Below are 21,447 nucleotides of genomic sequence, written 5' to 3'. Positions count from 1 at the left end.
GAGATCATAGAGAAGCTAGCCATTACAGCTCCTGAAGAAGCAGTATTGTTTAGGTCTGGAGTCAAAAGAGCTACATGTATATATTGCCAGTATGTGTAATTAATATTTTGAAACTCAAGAAAATAGACATTTTGAATAAGGAATATTTCAAGGTAGGTAAATAGGAATAGTGTTTTATATATTAGTCTGTTGCTGCATATTGATAATACTGTTGTCAGCCATATACAATGTAAGAAACAAGGCTTCTGTGAGGACACTCAATTGTTCTTAAAAAAATCCAAAAGACCTCTTAATTCTTGATACAAAGTCATAGGGCCACGCTGAGGACTCTGGGTAAAATGAGTGGACAGCAGTCATTTCAGAAACCTTTGCTGCCAGCTCATTTTCTACACTTTTAGAGTGCAGCCAATGTTATTTAACATAGTCTGGAATTAGCAAATAGAAAGTAAAATTTCTTCTTTTATTTATTTATTTATTTTCAAGTGGGGAGAGAAAGAGAGAGAGAGGGAGAGAGAGAGAGAGAGAGAGAGAGAGAAGAGAAGAGAAGAGAAGAGAAGAGAAGAGACGAGAAGAGAAGAGAAGAGAAGAGAAGAGAAGAGAAGAGAAGAGAGACAGACAGAGAGAGAACAGGCCTATAGCCACTGCAATGAACTCCAGATGCCTGTGCTCCTGGTGCATCTGGCTTCATAGGCAAACACCTTAACCACTAAGCCACCTCTCCAGCATTCTTATTTTTTTAAAAATATTTTATTTATTTATTTGCAAACAGAGAGAGAGAGCGGAGAGAGAGAGAGAGAGAGAGAGAGAGAGAGAGAGAGAGAATGAGCATACCAGGGCCTCCAGCTGCTGCAAACAAACTCCCGATGCATGTGCCAATTTGTGTTAAATTGCTTCTTTTTCATAAGCCTTTGCTTTTATACACAAGTAATTCCTTATAGAAATTTAAATGAAATACTAAAAGGAAATGTTACATCTCACCACAAAAGAGTAGCTGTTCCTTAAAAGCTAGTAAGAGAGGTGTTTTCCTGAGCTGTTCCTGTCCTAGCTATCTTAGAAATATCACTGGTCTAGAGTAGGTCAAATCCTGTAAACTTAATTCATACCCATAGATTTCTCAAGAGACTAATGCATGACCATCTCATTTTAATATACAAGCATAAACAACTAGTAGGTTATTTTCAGTATGTGAGTTATTTGAGAAATAAAAATTCCAAAGAGTTGGTTTTATTCTCTGACAGCAAACAAGTATCTATGTCTGTGCCTCTTTTTGTCCTTGCTTCGTGACTTCAGTGATTGTAGTTGACTGGCCTTTCCCTACAGTGTAGAGTAATTCATCAGGGAGGCTACCCGCCTTTTGGCTCTTTTTGATCTAATCAAGTCTTGTATTCCCATGATGCAAATTTGGTTCCATGTACATTTTTTTCTTTTAAAACTTTTTATTGACAGCTTCCATCACGGAAGACAATAATAATTTCCTCCCTATACTGCCATTCCCCTCCTCTTAAATCCAAAATCCACCCTCCATCAAATTCCCTGCCCCTTCCAAGTACTTGGAGTGAAGTGAGGTAGTGGTAGCGGAGGTGAGCTTTTAACTGTTTTCTACTATTCATAGACAACTTGACACATGTATATGGAATTCCTTTACATTAAATGTCAAAATAGGAGCTTAAGTTCTTGTGAGATCAAGCGGGAAAATACTCAGAGAAGGAGAAACAGAGAATTGAACGCTATCTAATTGTATTTTTTAAAGCTAGTAGTGTGTGGCAGTATAAATCATTCCACATTTACTGTATCTGGGAATGAGAACTTTTCACATAGGTTGAATTTTTCAGTTGAAATGATTTTTATTAGCTGTTCCTCAAATATTTTGTGGAGCAAGATAAAGAATTTTTAAAAGGTATACAACCATCTCTGTTCAAAACAGCCATGCATTTTCATGCTTATGAAACTAAGCCTGTGACATCTGGTACTGGTGAAGTATTCCATTTGGGCCAAACTAGGTACCATGACAAAACTTAACAGATTTGGTCATTAAATGCAGGTCAGATTCTCCCCCGCCCCCCGTTTGAACTGGGCCTGGAAAATAACGGACAGGGCAATAATCTGTTGAATTACCAAGTGCATATTATGACAAATATGCATGGTATTTTAGGTTGTAAACATCAATGATCATGTTAGTGCCATCCCTCAGCATATGTGTCTCAGTTTTAGACATTTGAGTTCAAATAATTATTATGTTGTGAATGTAATGAGTGTTCTGTATTTAATCACTTCTCATAATAAAAACAGTTTAAGTAAGGTTAAGGACCCTAGATTAAAAGGGTCTGTTACCAGCAAGTTTCACACTGCTAAATTACATATAGAATGCATTCCACTTCTCATGGGCAACTTCCATTATAAGGTTGAAATTATATTGACAGCAAAGGTTTCTGTATTTTGAATATTAATGCAATGATTTAGCTGTTCAAAGAGCCATATCAAGCAAAACATTATTCAAGTTCCAACTTTTCAGGCTTCAACTTTTCTTCCTCTGTAGGCAGATTCTGTTAAATATCCATGAAACCAAACTGTTGACCTCTAGTATATGCCTTTCTCTCTTAGAACATAAAAATTTGTCATTTGTAAATGCTATTCATCTCTTTGCTTTTTTGAGCCACACAAGAAAGCTGTCATAACGAAACTGAAAGCTTACATCAAGTTCATCTTTCAAGTAATTAAGATGCTTGAGTAGAGGAGGTTGATTTTAATAAAAAGTACACTGACATAAGTTTTATTAAGTCATATTTCATTTATATTCATTTACATATTCATATATATGCATAATGCCACTGCATGCCACTGCATGTGTGTAGAGGTCAAAAGATATCCTTGTCTGTGCTACACCTACTTTGAGATAGGATCTTGTGCTACAAACAACTGCCCTACTGCAAATAGATGTTAGATTAGCTGGCCCAGTAGGTGTGGATCCCTTTAGGTGTGGATTATCCTGGCTCTACTTCCTATTGTTATAGGCAGATTTGAATCACAAGTGAATGCTCTACTTTGCATCAGGTTTATGTGGGTGATAGAGAATTGAACTTGGGATGACAAGCTTTGCAAACAAGTGCCTTTAGCCTCTGAGCCATCTTCCAAGTCTTTTATAGAAATTTCTTAATCAACAAAGCTTCATTTGACTGCTGATTTTATTAATTTTAAGATATGTTTGTGTCTATCCTATCTATTTTTAAAGTCAAATCAATCAATAATGAGATAGAAACTAGTTTGTGAAATCAGAGAACATACCTTTGAGAAGGGTGTATATGTGTGTTCACATGTGCACATGTGTGCCTGAGTGTATACTGTAGCAGTGTTTAGGGGTCTGAAAAAATGATGTATTAATGTTTTAGGAATGAAAGATGGATACAAAGCACTATGGGCATAACAACAGGTAATGTTTGTTGAGTATTTTTGAATTTTAGAAAGTGATGTCACATGTAGGATTTTTATCATTTTCAATAATCTTGAGAGGTCATTATTTTACTTTATTTTATTTATTTGCAAGGAGAGAGAGAGAAAGGGGCAGAGAGAGAGATAATGGATGTACCAGGGCCTCCAGCCACTTCAAACAAATCCCTGATGCATGTGCCACTTTGTGCATCTGGATTTATGTGGGTACTGGGGAATCAAACCTGGGTCATGAGACTTTGCAGGCAAACTTCTTAATTGCCTGCTGCGCCATTTCTCCAGCCCAAGCTGTCAATTTTGTCTTCATTTACATAAAATATAGCTCAGAGAAATCGAGCAATTCATTTCCTTTCTGCGTATATCTCAAAAATTTACACTAGTCAGTATATAAAACATTTTCTTTTGTTCTGTCTCCTATAACTCCTCTTCCTTAATACTGGGTTCATTTCAATCTATTAAATATTTACCTAACTTTCTTAGTAGCCTTTACCCAATGAAATCAGTTCTTATTTTTAGCAAACTTACTATCTCTTTGTAACACAGCCATCACTTGAGCATAAACTCTGTAAAGCAGATTGGTCAGCTCTGTTTAATGCTATAAGAACTTCACTTCATAGACCAGTCCTGGCACACAGGAAAGTCTTAAATACTGAATACAAGAATAAGTGAGTGGACAACAACCAGGTGCCTGGCACTTGGCTGGTAAAAGGCCATGCAGATGAGGTAGGCATGGCTCCTGCTTTCCAGGTATTCATGGCTTTACTTGTAGTGTATGATCTTTACTCTTTCTTAGTGGGGTAGAGTGTTCTTGCCATCCATTCCCACAGCTCCACCAAGCCATCCTTGTTTGGATAGTCCATATTTGAAAGAATATTTTGTCTATTTTTCTGTTTCATAGTTTTCCAAGCCCCCATCCACTTCTTCCTGCACAGGTCCACTTTGCCTTACACAATAATATCCTTTTACACTTTCACAAATGGAAACAGGGAAGTTTAACTTCTGCTTTAAGATTGTGCCATATGCCTTCACTTAATTACTCTGTGGGGTTGGGGATCATAGAACACAGGCTATCTTTCATTAGAGGTGGGTGCAGGAGGCTGGCATCTGCTTGGTGTTCTGTCATTCTTCTAAATGTGGCATTCGGAAAGGTCAAATTAAGATTTTTCTCTTTTTATTAAGTGCTGTTTTACATTTATAATTTACTGCTCTTTACAAACACAAAATTGACTGATTTGACCCACAGACAATATTAGTAGGGCTTCGTATTTCTAAATTACAGTGTTAACAGCTTAGTGTTTTGTTTTTTTTTTTTTCATAAGCTTTTTGGGTCCATCAAGCCTGCATTTCCTATGTGTGAAATGGAAAAGTAAGTGCACCCAAGCATGTGGTTGCTAGGAGAAGCAAGTGTGCTGATGAGCAGCTCACCTTCTTCCTGTCCAGCTGTGATCATTACTAGAGAAAGAATCATTTTTGTGCCACAGAGCTCCATGGGGCTTCAGCCCAAGCCTGCATCAAGTAAGTGCAGTCTACCAACCCTGGTCTTTGATGCCGATGCTGGAGCAGCTAAGTCAGGGCACTGCTCATGGCTCACCTGGCGCAGCCAAGACATGTGGGCAAGGAAGGTACTCTGTGGCCAATTTATGGCAATTTCAAGATGGAGACTAGGAAAAAATTGCTGTTTTAACTTCCTGTGCTAGGATGCACACATGATGCTTTTGGGAATGAGGATGGGGATTGTGAAGAGTGATGTGTCCACTCTGGTTATGTGTCCTGCAATTGGCTTTTCTCTCTACTTCCTAATTTTCTTCTTCCCTCAGTGCTGATCCCTGGAAGTGCATGCCTCAAGGAAACAGTGGTCCCTAAGCCTTCCTCAGGTTTCCTTCCCCACAGAACATCAAGTGCTTCATTCAGTACCTGGATGGAGGGCATTGAGTCATACAAGCTCAGGTTGATTTGTTGGTGACAGCTGATGTAACAAAAAATAGATGCAGCTTGAGTTTTCTTTAACTAGATAATTTTCATTTTCCCAATTTTATAAGTCACTTTCAGGAAATAGTACAATCTCATATAAGGGATGTCCCTAACTAATGTTCTATAGAACTAGGTAAAATTTATGTCCCATAGAAAAAAACTAACTAACATTTGACTTCTAGTATTTGTAGTCCAAGTTCAAAACCCATTGTGTATCATGATCACAATTCTGTAGACATGCCACATCACTAAAAACTGTTGTCCTTAGTGGTTTGAAGTAGACTGTGCTACCTACAAAATGAACCAAAATTTCAGAACTAAGTTTGTAAACCAAAACGATCCTTTATATTCTGTTCTCTTGTATCTTTTTTTTTAAAAAAAAAATATTTGTTTATTTGGGAAAGAATGAGAGAGCGAGAATGTGCGTGGGCCTCCAGCCTTTGCAAATGAACTCTAGATGTACGTGCCACCCTGTGCATCTGCCTGACGTGGGTCCTGGGGAATTTAACCTAGGTTCTTTGGCTTTGCAGGAAAGCATCTTAACAGCTAAGCCATCCCTCCAGCCCTCCTGCATCTCTTTTTGAAGACTCTATATTTAAGGTCCTATCACTTAGTACTCAAAATTTATGTGTATAGTCATTTATTGTTCTAAATCCTATTTATATACTCTGGTTGGAGAAATCCATCCAGAAATGAAAACTGGACCCAAGTTCCTATTTCTACCTGCTGGCAAACTGAATTTCTATTTTGATTAGACATTTACATTTTTTTCTGAGATATTCTTTCAGTTTAAATGACATATACCTTTACTGCCATATGAAGGAATTTCTATTTCACAATTACATGATAGTGAGTTGCTTATTCTCTTTACTTGCTTGCATATATTCTCTAGTTCTTTCAGAGGCACCTGTTTGGGATTTTTCAACACTGTTCTTTAATGACAGGGGCCAGACACTTTCTTCTGTGTTTTCTACAGCCTGCCTAATGTAGTGCCTAAGGTAACATTCATTTGTATGAAAGTGTAATGGAGACCTTTTTGTTTCTCCGAAGGAAAGAGTCTCAGCATTTTCCCAATGCACAGAGCATGGAATTAGTTGTGTTTTGGTGCTGAAGGAGTAGAAGGTGTCTGGGAGCACACTCATTGTTCTTTAAAGTCATGTCACAAAGTGCACAGAGGACGCTGTTGGGTGGCCTGGGAGGAGCTGAGTGCTGTCAGTCGTTGTAAGGAAGTAAGCCTGACTGATGCGGGCAGCACAAGGGCTGCCCGAGCTGCAAAGTGCCTGGCTAGGTTTTAAAGGACAGGAATACAATACTCTCCCTAAGACACTTTATAGAGTGCAATTCACAGCCAAGGAAAACAGCTTTTGGAGCTTTTGGGTGCCCATAAACAGCTAGATGAATGCGAGGAAGCCAAAACCAGGGATAAGTGGGGTATTTAAATGCCCAGCTTGTTCTGCTGCCACAGTGTCCTCCCTAAACACAAATGCACTGGCACCAGGAGGCTGAGGAACGCCTTACATGTTTGTAATTTATGGAAAATTTGCTCATGGGGGGATGAAGATAGAGAAAAGTAATAAAATATTCCACCAGTTGTTCTATTATAACACAAGAAAAAATAATCTGGCTCTCTTTCTCAAGGTGATCATATAACATGATGTGAGAGAGGGAGAGAAATAGTCCAGTAATGACCCTTAGATAATGTCTTGTGGCCACTCAAGTTTTAGGTGACAATTGCTTGTTGATAAGCCAGTTCAAGCATTTTCTTAGCCAAGACACTTCATAAACCTTGCCAGGAGAAAAGGGCATGTGGCAGTAAGTTGCAAAGTGATAAAAAGCAGACACGAGTGGAAACTATTTTATCAAGGAAGATAAAATGAAGAAATTATATGAATATGATATCAGCACAACAAAGAATATTTTATAGAAAAAAATTGTAATGTTGCCAAATACTAAGACAAAATGAATGAAGAGCAAATGGGTTGTATTTCAAGCACATACCAATACAGTGAACCATGGTCACGTTTTACTACCCCAGTCACATTTTTTGACTGATGCAATAAAATTTGCAAAATTCAAAGAAAAACATAGGATTTATATCTTTTTTTTTTCTAGCTTCAAATTTGAAATGGATTTTATGGTTAACCATGCAATAAAAAGTTTTTGAAATGTTTTGAGTCAAGTGCTAGCTCTGAGGAAGCGTCACTGCTGACAACCACCCACTTTCCTATGGTTATTAGGCTGTGAGATAATCCTAGCATGTTGTTAATGGCAAGATTTTATGCTAGAACACTTCAATAATTATTATATTTAAATGTTTCATAGCGATTAAAACAGTCTAGTAGGGCTTCATGGATCATAAATTATAAATGGTTTTTACGATTCGGAGAATTTCTTCTATATAATAAGCTAGTTTCTACTTTTAGTCCATTTGATTCAACTTCTGTTGGTAGAAATCAAATTGAATATATGATTTGTTAACTATACGGGAGACTTGTTGTTTTTTAAATGTTTCCTTATCTCTGTATTGTTTGTTCGTTTAAGGCTATTTCAGACAAAGAAGTTAGCCAAAGGAACTTGGGTTCTGGTTAGTGAATAGAACTTTTTTTTACTTTTTTAAGGCATACATTAACTCAAAGCTGGAACTGTAATCTACTACCCTATGTAAGTCATATAAACCTAAAGGTTCACTATTCCCTCAGTAGGAGCTTGTAGTTATTTCCTATTGAAAACAACTATTTGTTATACAAAGTAGTTGTTGCTTCATGTGTTGTCATTCCTTCATACGCCGAAAGGAGAGGGGATGAATACCCAACTTAAAAAAAAATAACAATAACAGAATTCTGCAGTATCATTGAAATACTTTCTAAGTCCAAACTGTTGTCATTGCCTTGCAAATCATCTGTTTTCAGCATGATTCCAACCAGTCATGATGCCATTAGCAAAACTACATTTACTGAGGCCTTTCTTTATGACCTGACAGTGATTACCATAACCCCACTGAGGAGGGTCCCAGGGTAACAGGGGTTGGGGTGAGGGGATAATAGTATATAACCTGTTATCATACATAAATAGAATTTAAAAAATAGGTTTTACAAAAGAGTAAGCCCTGGAATTTGTTTGTTGTGCTTTTGCTTCTGGTGTTTTCTACAAGTTTTATGAGAAGAACAGGGCCTCAGTTCACTATGCTTCTAGATGTGTGTTTGTTTTTGTACAATTGTTCCAAAACAAAAGCCACAGTACATTATTACTGGTCCTTGATTATGTCCATTCTGAAAAAAAGTTTCATTTACACTTGAACATTGCTTATATTTTTGTCTTTCAAATTAACTAAATAGAATGATATGAATTTGCAACTTATGTAGCATTAAGAGATCTGTATGTGTGGTGAAGAAAAGATTAACATTAATTCAAAACTTAGAAATCTTATGAAGGTTTCTTTAGCTTTTATTAGACTTGGGGAAAATCTGCTATTCTCTTTGGACCTGGAGTGAAATATTCTAAGCTATGCACACAGTGGAATTTCGTATACTGCAGAAGATAGAAATTTCGTAATATCTGGAAATTGCTGAAGTTCAGTGTATAGTATACTTAATAACAAATAAACCATATATACGTGTACATACACATACATGCATGTGCATGTGCATGCGCGCGTGCACGCACACACACACACACACACTCACACACACACAAACACACAATTTTTTCAGATTCTCTCAGTCTCTTTATCAGGCTGCTTCTTCCAATATCATTAGGTATCTCAGAGACAGTCACAAACTGACCTAGGGTTACAGCACCAGCCAGTTTTTCTTTAGGAAAACTGGAGATTTCATAAGAGAAACTATTTTAGCTAGGTGACCTTAGGCAGTTTCTTTGCTTCTGTGAACTTCAGTTTCCTCATCAGAACAGCTCTGAACTAAGTTAGAAATATTTCCAAGCAGGATTTCTAAAAGACATAGCTGTCTGTTCAAGGGAAAGATAAATAGAACAGATTTGCTGATCCAGGGAGTGCTCACTCTGCTAGAGATTAGTTTCTGTAAGAATGAAATCTTGACAATGTTATAGCTGTGTTTAGAGCAAGGAAATAAATGTCAAAAAGGCCCTTTTGAAGTTTTCGCTTTTTCTCAGATTTAAAATGAAGCACTCTTTGAAGGATGCCAGCAATGGAATTGTAGTTGAAGCTGAGAGGAAACACTCTGTTATTTTATTTTATTTTATTTATTTTTTAATAAGTAATGCTTTTTTTGTGGTCTTCCTCAGTGTACCTGGAATTGGCTGGTTGCTTTCTGAAATGGCCACTACACAGTCCCCTCTTGTCACCTGTTCAATTCTTAACCAATCTCCATGTCTTGCTCAGTGCCCTCCACCCACAGGAAACCTCCTTAGTCTACACAAGTGACTGGGCTTATCTTTTCTGTGACTCCAATCCTCCATTTTATTTTTTCAAGCATTTAGAAATTAATCATTTTCAATTTTTGGATTATCATCTGTCTTCCTTTATGCTTTTATCCTTTGACCAAAATAGAGATTCCTTGTAGGAGTATCAGGAAGTATTTAGGATCTCAGTTTCTAGAGTCAAAGTTTCAAAATTCAAATCAGGTCCTGAATAACTCTGTTATGGTTTGGGTCTTAAAACTCATGTGCAGATGTTGATCCTCAGCTGGAGGTGGTTTTTGGAGGCAGTGGAAACTTGAGCAGGTGAGGCTTACTTGAGGGAGTAACAAGTCATGGGCTGCAAAAAAGGTTTATTGGAACCTCATTCTCCTCCTTTTCATCCCCTCTCAATTTTCTTTCTCTTTTTCTCACTCCTTGTGCTCTACTAGGAGATGAGTAACTTTGATCCACCATGTATTCCCCACCATGAGGTTCTTTCTGTCTTGCCATAGACCCCAAAACAATGGAACCAGTTGACTCTGTATTAGAATGTCTGAAACCCTGAGCCAAAATAAATCTTTCATCCTTGCAAATTGATAATCTCAGGCACTTTTGCACACCAGAAAGCTGACTTCTCTAACTTTCTTGAAGGATCTTAGCACTCCATATACCACTCACCCCAAACCTTTCTTATCTCTAAACTGCAAGTGATAATAGAATTTTTTTCAGTTGTTCTGAGCACAAAAATTGTCATGTAAGGTATATAGCAAAATACTTAGTAAATAATAGACTCAACATGTTTTTTAGTATACTTTGAAGTAGGGATAGATCATGGCCTTCATTTATTTTGTGTCCATAGTACCTATCATAATGTCTTGTGCTAGTGAACAGGTACTCAGTCCAAATGCACAGCTAATTTGTTGCCTAATTATTTTGGGGAGTTTTCCCTCATATTTGCTTCTACATGTAGTTTCATTTCTCAAGTTTCTGTAGTGTGGATAAAAATCAGGAATTAGTAGGGTGTTGTAGTGGAAGGGTCTTTCTTACACCCAAAGTAGCAATAAAAGTTTCTGGAGTCTACATTGAGGCATCTGAGGAACTCCGTCTGCAAACTTTTCCTTACAGGAAGCTGTGAGGTGCACGAAATCCCCTAGAGGAGAGTCAGGATTTTTGGCTCTAGATCTACCTTCTCTTGTTCCCAATGGAAGAAGGAGATTCCATGTCTTCTACTTGTTGGGCTTTGTGGCCACCTTTTGTAATTACTCTTATGATGTATGATAATGACCTGGCAAGGAGAGTAACATTGATCTGCTCTCTTCTCCATAAAGGATAATTTTTACTAATGAATATTGGCTCCCCTTCACTCATGGTGTCTTCCTTCACTTTGGATGCTGCCTTTTAAAAATATTTTATTTATTATTTACTAGAGAGAGAGAGAGAGAGAGAGAGAGAGAGAGAGAGGATGGGTGTGCCAGGGCCTCTAGCCACTGCAAACAAACTCCAGACACATGTGTCACCTTGTGCATCTGGCTTATGTGGGTATTGGGGGATAGAATCTGGGACCTTTGGCTTCACAGGCAAGTGCCTTAACTATTAAGCCATCTCTTCAGCTCCTGAATGCAGTCTTTGTGCTTGTATCTGTTATAATTGCCTAGATTGTATTGAAGAAACAGACGGGAAGAACAAGTAAGGTGATCTTGAAAATGGAAAGGCACATCCCTTGTTCATGTGGATGCTCATTACAAGTCACCTGCATATTCTTCAGTCAGCATGATTTCCTTCTTCCAAATACCAACTGAGTATGTTGTTTCACATAATGGAAGAAGGAAATAAATAACTTGGTTTAACACATGCAGCCTCATTCATTACCTACCAAGTACCCTCTCTAAAGTGATATAGCAAAGATATTGTAATACTATATTACTTTTCATATTGCTTTTGCCAAAGCAAGTTAGATGGCCAAACATGACTTGAGCATGAGGAAGGTATAGAATCCCTGAAGCATGACTTCATCATGAGGAGGGTATAGAATCCCTCAAACATGACTACAGCATGAGGAGGGTATAGACTCCCTCAGCTTTGAGGAAAAAACAAGTAGGTGATATTGAGAAGCATTGCATTCTGTAGTAAAGCCTAAATGATGACCATATTTTCTTCTGTTTTACTTTCCCCCATTATGTGGTTAAGGATGTATGTATAGTGAGCTAGTCATCTGCTCCAATCTGTATTTTTTAGGGAAAGAGTATAAACTCTGAACCCCCTCCCCCTGCCAATTGCTCACCTTCAGCTTCCAATTTGGCCTATGCTTTCTTCCATAATCAATGAACAATACAAACTTATTTAGGAATTCTTGCCATAAATGTGTTTGCCCTCAGTACATAGGCAAATATTTATTTGGAACCCATAAAATGATTTAGCTTAGCACTCATAACTATCATACTTAATATTACTCTGGATTATACTTTATTCAAAGCCAATAGCCAAAGGATTCCTTTATAATAAAAACAAGTGATAATGCAGGAACTTTTTATTTTTAGTGTTTCCATTTACAAAGGATATAGGCAACCACACTTCACTTCCCTTAATAATAGCAATGGGGATCGAAAACCTGGCTGTACACTGGGAATTTTCTGATATAAAGTAATGTATTTAATCTGAATAACAATGCTGCAAAGTGGCTGGTATTTTTATTAGCATTTGTTAAGACGGGGAAACTGATCTATAAGAGGTTAAGTTGCACATGATTATTCAGTTAAAAGGGGAATTTTACTGATATTTGAACCTATGTAGTCTGGGTCCAAAATGCATGTCTTAGCCATTTTCCTATGTGCCTGTGTAAACAGGATGACATATGTGAAATGCTTAGGCAGTGGCTGGGCTATATTGACTGTCAATGCCTGATCACTGTTGCTTGTGATGCTCAAATTGACCAACGCATCTTTTTCTTTCTTGAAGAGATAGATGTGCTTTCATATAATAACATTTCTGTTTTCAGAATTCCTGTAAGGTATCCATGAATGAGGCAATACTACTGGCATTTAATAAGAAACAGTTAAAACCAAGCTGATTTAGGCCTGTCCATTTTCTTTTCTGTTATTGATCAGCTGACATTGTGCCATATCCAAAATGCAATGGGGACATTACCCAGAAAGGCTGTAATTCAATATAAGCAGGCTTATCTATCTCACTATACTACTTCTGTGGCTATATAAGAATACAAAGCTAATTTGTAGGTGATATTATATTTTCATCTCATGCTTTATATGCAACCTCATTCCATGTTAATGGGAATTTTTGTGCTTACTCTAGGGAAAATTGATTCCAATTATTGAGTATAATTTATTCCAACCCCTTGATGGAATAATTTATACTCTTGAGATACTCTTGAAATATGTAACCAGTAGGGAACTCTATTTATACATAAGTTTTTACACATCTTTCAATTAAATAAGAAATCCAAGTGTAAAACCCATCACTCAAGGAAAGCATATGAGTTCGTAACACTCCCGAGAGGTTTTTTGGTCCATAAACCAATAAGTGGATTACACTTACAGTGCAAAATTCTTCTCTCAGATCGCATGTGGAACCCTTATTGACTTACCTGTGAAGCAGCTCACAAGGGATGTGAGATAATTTAGGCTGCAAAGAGGGAAATGGGCATTTTTTCATGTAATCAATTTTAGGGCTCTTATATTGATTGTTATAAAGAATATATTTATCACAAGCTACCAAATGTTTAAATATACATTTACTTGGTTAAAAGTCCTACATATAATGGGAATTTTCGCATAAAGAAGTACATCTGCATTTATAAAATACACTTGAGTAACTATAAATATAAATCAAATAATAGGAAACGAGCACTATGGTGTTTGTATTATAGTGTCATTATTAGCATACATCTACTGGGCAAAAAGAGACATTGTGATTTTATTACTTCAGTGGTTTTGGAATTTCACAAAAAACTAAAATAAACTTTTTTTGTGCCAAGCATTGAAGGTTATTTTTAACTCAAATTTCACTGTTTATAATAAATATCAGTGGAAATGGAATCAATATAGATATTGATCATTGAAACATTCTTTTGAAAGCAGTTTCCCTGAAACTATTCTCAACAACAACTACTACTACTAAAGTACTTTATGTCCATTTTTATGGTATTTTGCAGTATATTTTCTTATAGCATTTGTTTCAGAGAAAAGAAAAGCAGGCAGTATAGAAAGTCATTATTCTATAGAGAGAGTAACCAGTACATTCTTTTTGAGACAGTTTCAAAATGTAGAAAGCAATTTGTAAATGTCTGAAATTTATGTTCGAATGTCAATTTGCATTTGGTTGTGGCCCAAATATTTCTTATAAGCCTTAGGAACCTAAAAGTATAAAATGTAAATCTCTCATTCACAATTGTCAATTAAAATTATAGTTCCTAATGCAATGTGTTGCCAATACCAATACAGACACTTACGATGCTAAAAGAATATTCTAACTTTGGTAAAACATGTATTTTAAAGTGTACAAATATTTACAGGATATTTGGGGGACTACTGAAAATTTCATTTTCTGGGTATACATATTTAATAAGCACATACTTGTTTTTATGTTCATGAGCATATTTAATGAAGTTGTGATAGTTATTCTCTGTACTAACCACTAGAACTTTTTCTTGAATATGAAATACTTAATATAGAATGTCAAATATGATCTTCTAGCCTTTGTTTCCATTCCTCTCCTCAAGTCAGGAGGGTCTGCATGGCTGTCAATAGAGCTGTCCAAATAATTTGCTTAGACATAACATAGTCTCACTGGCTCATTTTATCCTTTTTGAGTCAGCCCTTATTCATGCAAAACTCCCAGAGAATTAATTCTCTTTGTCATTTGGTCTTTTAGTATAAAAAATCAATTCAGCATTTGCTAAAGATGCTTTGGAACTGAGCATATTATCCAAAGTGGCAATGTATAGAAAAATGAGGGTCAAGCCAACACCCCTGGTCACCCTTGGCTGTTTCTCAGTGGCCTAAGATCGTCTAGTATCATGTCTTTCCAGGCCTTAGAAATTCACGTTTTTCTCACTTGTGCTGAAGATACAGAGGAGTTCTCGGGTTTCCTCTGTCTGTGCTGATGTCCCAGTACTCTCCATTGGGTTTGAAAGTAATGACGTTCATCTGGTAGTTCTGATGGTCCAAAGATATAAAGCCAGGAATCCTGCAACAACTAACTGCCTAACTCTTTTGCCAGCAGCTTTTGGTTTCTTTTCCTAAATATTGGGTAATTTTCTTGAAAAAGGTGATATGAAAAACTGCTCCGAAGGGAGAGAAAGCAGTAGCAGTATGCATATGTACACACACACACACACACACACACACACACACACACACACACACACTTTGTTTGATTTAACCTGGTCAAGTGCCGCCAAGCTACTTGCGCTCTTCAGTGGGAACTGCCAAGCCTTGCTTCTTCCTTGTAAAAAATGTAAAAAATGGTGCTCTCTCAACAATCACTTTGGATTTTAACCAGTGAGATGCTAAGTACTATGAATTTCAGGGTGTCAGGTTTAGGATCATGTTAAAACAAATAACTGTTAAAAATAATCTTAACATATGGGGAAAACAAATAATGATTTTAATTTTGTATTTTTTAGGTTCGAGGAAATGTTTTTCTTTGAGAGAAAATATTTCCACTCCAATTTATTTAATCAGTACTAGCCAAATGCAAAACCATGACTATGTCACAGTACGCTTTGGTACGTCTGATTTATTCAGTTTTCTTGTCTAATCATACAGTAAGTTGGTGGTACAATCAGGGCTGAGATCCTGACTTTGTGATCCTAAGTCCTGCATTCTTTCCATCCCTGCTTGAAACAAACTCAAGTGTGGCTAAAAGTTTGGAACTTATCCCCAGGGGCCTACCACCGACTTCTTTATATTTTAGTGAAATGATTGAAGCAATATTTTTCATGATTATACCCAAGAAGGGTTTGAAATAGATAGTTTAGTCATCACAGGACACAGAAATAATGGCCCAAGAAAGGCAGAAATGGTGAAATGTTGAGCTTATACTGAGAGAAGCAGGGACTCAGATGGTCTACGTGCTGCCATTGGATTCATGTTTACTTTTCAATCAATAAGAACAGAAAAGAATTGACCTTCACAGATATATATTTGAAGATCTCTTAGACACATAGAATTCATATATTAAAATATATATAGTAGTTAATAATACTCATTTTAAATTGACACAGATATATATTATATTAATTATATTATATTTTGTGTTTGTGTGAGGCAGGTCTCGCTCTAGCCCAGGCTGACCTGGAACTCACTCTGTAGCTGCAGACTGGCTTTGAATCTACAATAATCCTCCTAGCTTAGCCTCCCAAGTGCTGGCACCTTCATGCCTGGGCATTTTATTTTAATTTGAACAAATACTTATATAACATTCACTATGTGCCAGGCACTAGTCAACTACTTTACAACTATTAATTCATGTGCCTTCACAACAAGTAAGTGAAATAGATACCTGTATTTTCTTCATTTCAAGATGAGTAAGTTGAGGAAGACAGAGGTAGATTGAAGTAGGTAGGTTAGGTCACCAACCTGGGAGGCAAAGCAACCCAATTTTAAAAATCGGCAGAATTCAAAACCAGTAGCTTGGTTTAATAGTCTGACTGTCTCCCCACTACCACCACCCTGTGTAGAAGGCTACACTTCCACTGTGGCAGTATTAATGCTTACTTGTGGGCACAGGGCATTCCAAAACAAGAAGAACTTGGGATTTGTAGCAAATGTAGAAATAGAACCCTAATTACATAAATATCTTTGAAGCATTAGTGCAAACAATCTACTATTTCAAAAGAGAAATAGCAAGTTGAAAGATTGTTTCTGCTGAGGCCATGTAAAATAAATCATTAGAAGAAGGTGAGAGGTAGTATATATACAAACGCATATACATATACAAATAGTCTGTGTATAAATATCTACAAACTTCCTATTACTTGGCTCCAGTCTTGTATGTATGTACCTTTTCAGTATTACAGGCAAATGCAAGAGGATTTCACATCTGGATAAAATAACTTATGACTTAAAAAATTGTTTTTAAAATATTTTATTTATTTTTGAGAGAGGAAGAAAAAGGGATAGGGAGAAGGAGGGAGGAGGAGGAGAGAGAAAGTGTGATTATGAGCATGCCAGGTCCTCCTACCACTGCAAAAGAACTCCAGAAACATGTGCCACTTTGTGCATCTGGCTTTTCATAGGTACTAGGGAATTGAACCCAGGCAGCCAGGCTTTGCAAGTAAGTACCTTTAACCACTGAGCAATCTCTCCACTTCAACTTATGACTGGTTTTACTTTTAGTCTACTGTATAATTTTAACCAATCCTTAATTTCTGTATGTGATTGTTATGGCAATGTCACAACATGGACTTTTTGTCTTTGATATTTGAGGTAAAGTCTCTCTCTAGCCCAGACTGACCTGGAATTCAATATGCAATCTCAAGGTGGCCTCAAACTCATACCAGTCCTCCTACCTTTGTCTCCTGAGTACTGGGACTAAAAGTGTGCGCCACCATACCTGGCTACAACATAGACTTTTTAAAATATAAAACATAGACAGTCACAATGAACACTTTGTGTATTATTTTCAGGGCTTCCTCACACTTCACTATGTTATATCTCAGTCACATATTATTAAATGTTGATAGGAGATAAAATGGGTGATTCAAAATGATAATATTTATACTAATGAAATGACATGGTTATAAATCCTTTGCTATTTTTTAAACCCTCAGTATAATGCTCTCTCAGAGTAGCGATTTTCCATTATATGAATTACTTTGTTACCTTAAGATTTGGAATTAGAAGAAATGGCTTACTTTATAAACTGAAATCTTCAATATTTAATGAAGCATTGACAAATTTCTCTAAAGTTTTCCTCATTTAACACAGCTAGCAGTATGCACTTAGACATAGATGGGTCACTGTGCAAATAATTGTTCCCTTCCTTATTTGTTTGCTGCTAGTAATGAGTAACTGATGGTTCTAGATAAGAGCTCAACTTTATTGCAGATGACCCAGTAGCTGTTTACAAACGCCAATAGTTAGGTTGTAAGAAATAGAACAAAATACCAATGTCTGTCAAGTGAATATGGTAATAAGCATTATTCATATGTCAATGTATTTAACACTGCTTACTGTCATTTTTCTTTCAGAGCAAATGAATCATTTTAAATAGAAGCAAACTGATCTTCCTATTAACAAGTCTAAATCAGTAGAGCAATATCTATTTTCAGAATCTTTGTAGCTATAAAGGGTCGTTTACAGTTTGTAACACTTTGCCCTGTCCCAAAATGACAGCATTCTGTTACAAATAGATTATAAGGGTCTTGGTGCCAGCGTCTCTATTGTGGAACCTTTGGCTGGGAAAGCTGACAGCTGGGAGGAGCTCAGTGTTCTGAAGGTTATGATCACAGCAGTTTCATAAGTGCTTTATTTCAGTTCTCTTCTGGCTGCCGAAGGGACAGGTGCCGTCTGGTTCTGATTTCACTGGTCTTAATTTCTTATCTGACCTAGTAGTCAATCAAGGGCATGAGAGAAAGGGACCGAGGGTGAGATGGATGAGTGGGAGAACTGTAATGGGGACTAGAAGCTGCAGGAGTGGACTGCCTGTGTCCAAGAGGAGCTGTGTGCATGCGTGCGTGTGTATGTGTGTGTGTGTGTGTGTATGTGTGTGTGTGTGTGTGTGTGTGTAGTGCTAAGGGTCTGACTCTTCTCATCGAGGACCGGGCAGCTCTGCTGTCATCCCGCACTTCTGTGTGTACGAATGCTCTGTGCAGGATGGATTTCTGAGTGTTAACCATCATGTTCTTTTTTTCCAAAGGGTCTTCTGTAGGATTTCATTTGCAGAGCACAGAGGGCAATATCTAGGGTAATTCCAGGGCTTAGTGGCAGTGATCTTTTGTCAACTCTCCTTGTGAGAGAAATTAAACTTGGTATGAGCACTCACAATCGCAGTGAGTGCAGCGCCATTCCCAGCCAATGGGTGGGAAATCATAAACCCGACAAGTATTTATGAGAGGGAAAAATGAGATGTCATAATATGACAAGAATATATTCATTAAATCTTTCAATTTCTCAGAAACAGAATTCCCACTTCAGTAAAAGGCTTTGAGCAGATTTATCAAGTCTGATATTCTTACTTTTATGAGATTTGACTCTCTATGCTAAAATGAGGCATATTTAAAAGCAGGGCAGCCCATGTAAGAGGAAAGCTGCTAAAAGGGAGAGTTAATACAACATTTACCACATGCCTGTGATGGAATAGTAGGTAGTGTCCACAAGATGTTCTGAAAATGCCTGAATGGAAACAGGAACATCAAAACAAATCATGCCTTTGAACACATGGAAAGATTATTGGTTCATTTCATGGTTTTCTTACCAGTAGCCTAGGAAGTTTTATAACCTCTTGTAATTGTCAAGCAATTCCACTTTATTTCAGCATGATCAAACAATAACAGGTTGCACTTAAGAAAGTTTCCTGAATATAACTTTCATAAATGCAATGTGTTTATTGACTAATTTTCACGGAATGTCTTTAGTGTAAGTGGAGCAGCGAGTGCTGGGCAATCAGCATATGAGACTACACCCATCGCATCACCTTGAGTGCTTTTTCATCTCTATGACCCGCACAGTGATAGATACAACTCCATTTGTTACACCCACCTGGTAATTATGTGCATCTCAAGAACCAAACTTGGGTTCCCATGCTTGAACTTGCATAACAAAATTCATCCTAGGTGTTTTCTTCCAAAGTTCACATTTTGAAATTGCTATTCTATAGTAACATTCAAAAAACAAACCAGAGATGGAAGGATGGTTAAGGTGCTTGCCTGCAAAGCCAAAGGACCTAGGTTCAATTCTCCAGGACCCAGGTAAGCCAGATGCACAAGGTGGTGCATGCTTCTGGAGTTCGTTTGTAGTGGCTGAAGGTCGTGGTGTGCCCATTCTCTCTCTCTCTATGCTCCTCTCTCTCAAACAAACAAACAAATAAATAAATAAAATGAAACAGCAACAGAAAGGAAGAATAAAGCACTTTAGGGGTGTCAAGGCAACTAAAAGTGAACTAAAAGCATCTAATGACCAGAAATGTCTTTGAGTATGTTGGGAAAAAGTTGTTTCTTATCTCTTCTCCTCAAATAATCCCCTCCTGGGAAGGAGCTCCACCTTATCTCCTTCTTCTCTTGAGTTCTAAACCCTCTATCTCCATAAGGTCTATAGTAAAATCTTGCTGAATTTTTCTCTCCTGTGGTCTTTTGATTTCATTTGCAACTTCATTAGATAACAACATGGAGGCCACTGAGTCAATTGAAATTTTGTAGACCATGAGTGTCCAGCACCCTAACTCTTGAGTTATTGCCCCTACCAAGAGAGGAGGAAGACTCAGTTGCTGTCAACCCCCAATTCAAATTCCTGAGTCTATAACAACTTTAATCCAAAAATTAATGTCGACAAGTTTCCTGTATATACTTTTAAATGCTAAACTGTAATTCTTCGTTAAAAAAAATAGCCAGTGTTTCTCTTTTGGGGGGAATCAACTTAAGGCACTGTGATGATCTGTGCATATGGAGAGAATGTATTATCATGATAAGCAGCAATTGGCACACATGGGGGCGGGGCTAAATATCTTCGCCAGAGAAAGTTAGATATGAAGGGAAAGCTATTCTAAGAGTTAAGGATTCAGTGTCATGTATTGCCAAGTTTTAAAATTTCAATCGTATTTTCTTTTATTAAAAATTATTTATTTATTTGACAGAGAGTGACAGAGAGAGAAAGAGGCTGAGAGAGAGGGGGGAGGGAATGGGCACGCCAGGACCTCCAGCCACTGCAAACAAACTACAGATGTGCGCACTCCCCTATGCATCTGGCTTACGTGAGTCCTGGAGGATTGAACCTGGGTTCTTTGGCTTTGCAAGCAAATGCTTTCACCACTAAGCCATTTCTCCAGCCCCAATTGTACTTTCTTTGTTAGCATCACCATTGGTTATTTATGTCTTTGAGAATAAAATCTCCCCTTTTGAATAGCAAAGGATTGAAATCACAAATTCAATCTTATATTTTGTGTTTCATTTATCTTTTTTTTTTTTTTTACCATATCCCATGTCATGCATAGTAAGCACTCAATAAATGCCATTAGTTGTGTTTATACTATGTTAATGTCTTTAAACAAATTACTGATACAGTACCTAGCACCAAATAGGTACATTTTACTTATTTTATATTCTTCAAAGGCATTAAGTAAGCAAGAAGCACAAGAGTCATTAATAAAAGTATCTTTTTAATCTCACAGGAGATATTTTGTAGCTGACCAGGTAACTTGCTGTAGTTAGATATTTCAGCTCTTCCTGCTTTTGTTTCCTACTTACTGGACTTAGCAAGATATCCTGACAAAATATCATGAAAGATGATTTTATCCTAGCAAAGTCATGCTATAAAGCCTATTTATTACCAATTATATTTCATAAAGATGGTTGGTCTATTTTTCCCCTAACGTAATCTACATAAAACTATCTTATACACTTAGCAAATGCATTCTGCTAGTCAGTGTTACAGAAACAAAATATATATTTCTTTTCTGAAGAAAAGTAAACCTAAGATGAAACTC

Source organism: Jaculus jaculus, chromosome 2, assembly GCF_020740685.1.
Source record: "Jaculus jaculus isolate mJacJac1 chromosome 2, mJacJac1.mat.Y.cur, whole genome shotgun sequence".
Taxonomy (NCBI): Eukaryota; Metazoa; Chordata; class Mammalia; order Rodentia; family Dipodidae; genus Jaculus; species Jaculus jaculus.
Note: the sequence above shows the minus strand (reverse complement) of the source record.